Source organism: Rosa chinensis, chromosome 4 (assembly GCF_002994745.2).
Source record: "Rosa chinensis cultivar Old Blush chromosome 4, RchiOBHm-V2, whole genome shotgun sequence".
NCBI classification, from domain to species: Eukaryota; Viridiplantae; Streptophyta; class Magnoliopsida; order Rosales; family Rosaceae; genus Rosa; species Rosa chinensis.
Window position 1 is genome coordinate 47889190 of NC_037091.1, and position 4527 is coordinate 47893716.

Sequence of the window (4527 nt, forward strand, 5' to 3'; positions counted from 1 at the left end):
CTAAAAGCCTATGGTATACAGATATACTACTCTGCAGATTAATAGATGGACTGACTGTAACCTCACTGGAGCTCTTGGTCTGCTCAGAGTTCTAATTTTACAAGGTTGAAGCTTGTACCTTCTGATGGTTTATTCTTGTTTAAATATGTTATTCTTGTTTAAATCTATTTTTCAGCTGTTATTCTTGAAGTCAGAGTTATACATTCACACTTTGCTCATTTAAGCAGGGTGCTCTGTAAAATGGGATTGACTTTCATGGTATTACACCCACAAGAACTAGTAAGGAACATGGAGGGAGGAATATGCCACTGAATCATATTGAGAATGCCTCAGAACTTGAAAATAAGAGAAGTGATAGGGTAAACTTATCAGAGGTAATATTTTTTTTTTGGGGTAATCGTTTTACTTCTTAAAAGTAGATAAGTTTAGTACTACCTAAAGTCAAGTACTTTACCACAGCTCGTTCAAACTTGTTATATGGAAAAGACATTTTGAAAAGAGAAACGATAAAGGAAAGAAAAGAACTGTAAAAGAGGATAGGAAGATATTGATAATATTGCGTCTGTTGTTTACTTTGCAAAAGACCAAATTTCATCAAATCACTAAACAAGTTTACATCTTGCAGGCCAATTGCGAGAGATTGTGCAAAGGTTCAAACTTGCCTCATGTTGGAGTTTTATGAAGTTTGACGTCGAACTTTTTCATTGTAAACATTGTACTCATGTGTAGCTAGCTAGGAATGCTTTCTTGTTTGGTACATTATCTAGTTACTTGAATGTATGGATGTTTGAGAAATGGTAATTGAATGATATAGATTAGAGTACTGTTTATGTGGTAATTATTGTCCAATACTAAGTCATACAACACAATACAAAATAATGTGTTGTATGACTGTAAACGAGTTCAAAATTAAGGCTTCTCCTACAACAGTAATTGGTTATTAGCCAATCTGATTACAATATTCACACCACAGCTAACCAAATATAGTTGTTGTGTGAACTAACAACCAACAACAAAATAAAACAGAATTTTGTTGTGTGAGATTCATAACACACAACAGAAAAGAAATCATCTTTGTTGTCTAAGTAATCAACAGACAAGGGAGATAATTTCACTTCAGTTGTGAGTTATTAATCTCAGACAACAAAGAATAAGTAATATCTGTTGTGTGTTACATATCTAAGACAACAAGGAATGAGTTATATCTGTTGTGTGTTATGAATCTCAGACAACGGCGAATTCCTTCTTCTGTTGTCTGAATGTGTCGACACATCCCAGCGCATGCCATGCCAGGCACATGCCTGCGCAGAATTCACACAACGGAAACAAGTATTCTGTTGAGCAAAGTATTGTCACACAACAGTGAAATCACCGTTGTGTGATTTTTCAATCACACAACACTCGTTTAGACCACAGTGAGGCTGGTCATCACACAACTCCAAATATCTGGCGTCTGATTAACTTATTGTAGTAGTGTGTGTTGAGTTATTGCGATGCACAACATTTGAGGTCTTAGGCATCAAGATACTGAAGACAGTGGTTCCATTCTTTGATGGTGTAGGGTTAGGAAAGTTTATTTTTTCCTTGTAGTTCCTTTAGGTTTGTAGTCTTTCGGTTAGGAGTATTTTGGCTACTTTGTGCAGTCTGTATTGTGCTTGGACTTGTACTATGAGTGGTTTCCTAAAACTCTCTAGCTTGATGTAGTGACATCGTTATTTAATCGAACATGATTCTAATCTCCTCAAAAAATAAAAATTTAAAAAATAAAAAATAAAAATAATAAAAAACCCAAATAGATACAACTAAACAAGAGAAATTGCAATTAATGAAATTTTTTATTGATGCAGTTTTAAATTCCGTCATTTATAAATTCAAACGGATTTCTCAATTTTCTTATCCAAACACACCATATAAGAATTTAGGTTTTACCGAAGAATTAAGAATATTCTTCTTTTTCTTTTTTTTTCAATTTTGGAAAAGCATGAGAAGGATTTAAATTTTCTTCTTTTTTTTTTCAAAGGAAACGTTCTCAAGAAGAAAAAGGGTTCTGTGAATTATGCTGCTAATGTTTCTTTTTCTTTTCTTTTAATGTTTGGAAATATTGGTTTCTATCACCACTGTGGTCAAAATTTTCTTACACCGAACAGAATGATACTTAGCTTTCAAAAGTGATTAAAGAGGTACCTAGATTAATAAAAATTGATCAATTTCATATCTCTGTTCATTTTTCATCACATCTCCGATAATACTAAGGGTATATACGACATTTCATTCAATTTTTAGTTAGAAATGACAATGTTATCCTCTCATTCTTTCTCTCTCTCTTTTTTTTCTCCTTCTTCCTCGTTCTTCTGCAATCTGCATATTGTATAATCTAGTCATCTACAATCTAACAACCCAAGCTTAATTCTACTTTACTTGTGATTGGCCGACTTTAGCTCAATCCTCTTCCTTTTGCATATTGCATCTATGATCCAAGCTTTTTTGTTTGTTTATGTAAAAGCAGTTGGATCAATGGTCATTAAGCAATGGAACTGTGTCAAAATACAATGGTCTCGCTACCAGCCTTTTCCTCTGCCGCGCCGCCAATGGTACCACAAAATTGTAATTGGAGTTCGAAACTTTGCATAATTGGAATCCGAAACTGAATACAAAGATACATAGATGCAAAATCAAACCTAGAAATTGAAGTGATTTTTGGTCAAAGAGTCCATCAGTGATCTACAACCCAGTCTTCTTCTTCTACAGAATTAATATCTTCCATTCAATTTCAACTTCACCATCTTAGAAAATAAACAAATAAAAAGGGAGAGAGAGAGAGAGAGACGATAGAAAAGAAGAGAATCTACAAAGTAAAACAAAAAATAATTAAAAAATAATTTTTGTGTGAAAACACTATTATAACCCCACAAAACACCTCACCTGCACCAGACATGATCGGCTTCAAATCTTCTGTCCCCATTTCCCTATCCCCTTCCCTGTCTCCCTATCAAATTTTGAGACGTGGCATTTATGTCTCCTCAGCCTAACCATCTCTTACCAGCCTACTAACCCCGTGTGTATCTCTAACCCAACTCTAACTCCTCACCCTAGTTTCTTAAAACCCACCCACGGCTTCAAATTTTCCATTCCCAGCTACCTCTCTCTGGTTTTTAGCCTGGGGTTTCTGGGTTTTCAGAAATTTTGTCTGGGTTTTCTGACAAAATTTCTTTGATTTGGGTCCTCATTTAAAGTTGTGGGTTACTCTGATTTTGGAGCTTTTTCCTTTGAGAAAGAATGTTTCTTTGAGAAAGAATGTTTCACCGGAAACAATACTTGAAGTTCTGCTTTACCTTCCATTTTGTTTAGTTATGGTTTTCATGTCTTTAAAAGACACCATGAAAGGTGACGTGAAAGTTCAGCATCAATAGATAAGTTGATGCTGTTGAATGGTTAATTGGTATATTTGGAGCTTCCTCTTCTCCCACATATATATTGATGGTGATGGACACAGTTGCTATTTACAATTTGACATTTCCAATGTCCAAAGCAGTATTCCAAACCAACCAATCTCAGCCATAAATTTCCATGAACACCAAATCACAGAACAAGATTTGAACCCACTTGTTCTTGATTTCCCCAAGTTTAACAAAGAACCCAGTTCAGATAAGCCAATTTCCGATCAAGCAAAAGTTTTGAAGTTAGCCATAACAGGTCCGGTAGTGCAGTGAACCCTGCTGCCTTTCTCCTTGACCCCTTTACTCCATAAAGTCCAAAGCTTTCAAGCTTCAGATTCAAGAAGCTTAGCTTGGCAACACTGACAGAGGTGGAGCATAGCTGTAACAGCTGGTTTTGGGTTTAGATACGAGAGATGATGAAGAAGAAAAAGATTGTGGGGAAGCTGAAGCCACGACCCAGACAAAAAGCGCGACAGCCGAAGAAGAAAAAGAAGAAGATTCCAAAATTTCTGAAAACCCAGAAACCCCAGGCTAAAAACCAAAGAGAGGTAGCTGGGGACGGAAGATTTGAAGCCGTGGGTGGGTTTTACGAAACTAGGGTGAGTTAGAGTTGGGTTAGAGATACACACGGGGTTAGCAGGCTGGTAAGAGATGGTTAGGCTGAGGAGACACAAATGCCACGTGTCAAAATTTGATAGGGAGACAGGGAAGGGGATAGGGAAATGGGGACAGAAGATTTGAAGCCGACATGATCAATTTTAATAGAGAAGTGACGGAAATAAACCGAGGTATCAAGTTGATTTGTTTTTAAAAATTCAAGTATCATTTTGATCACTTTTCAAAGTTAGGTGCCATTATGTCTAGTGTAAAAAAAATTAGCCAATGTTTGTGATAAAAACTCTTGCTTTTATTACAAACCCTAGCGTTGATCCGAAGTGATGTTGAGAATGGTAGGGCAATTTCCTTTAAAAAAAGTTACTAGAAAGAAAACAAGTGGAAGCTTTTCTGTATACGAATTCCATCGAATTGAAATGTAGGGAGGAAATGAGAGTAACTCTTTCCAATACGTCTAGGGCTTCAGCTGCAATGG

General features: G+C 36.0%; 1 long non-coding RNA gene across 1 annotated transcript; it reads left to right on the plus strand.

Moving 5' to 3' along the window:
* Positions 1-297: 297 nt before the first annotated feature.
* LOC112197304 lies at positions 298-823 on the plus strand. The gene is made up of 2 exons (XR_002935616.2): positions 298-374; positions 626-823. It is a non-coding gene; the product is annotated as an uncharacterized LOC112197304 (long non-coding RNA).
* Positions 824-4527: the final 3704 nt, after the last annotated feature.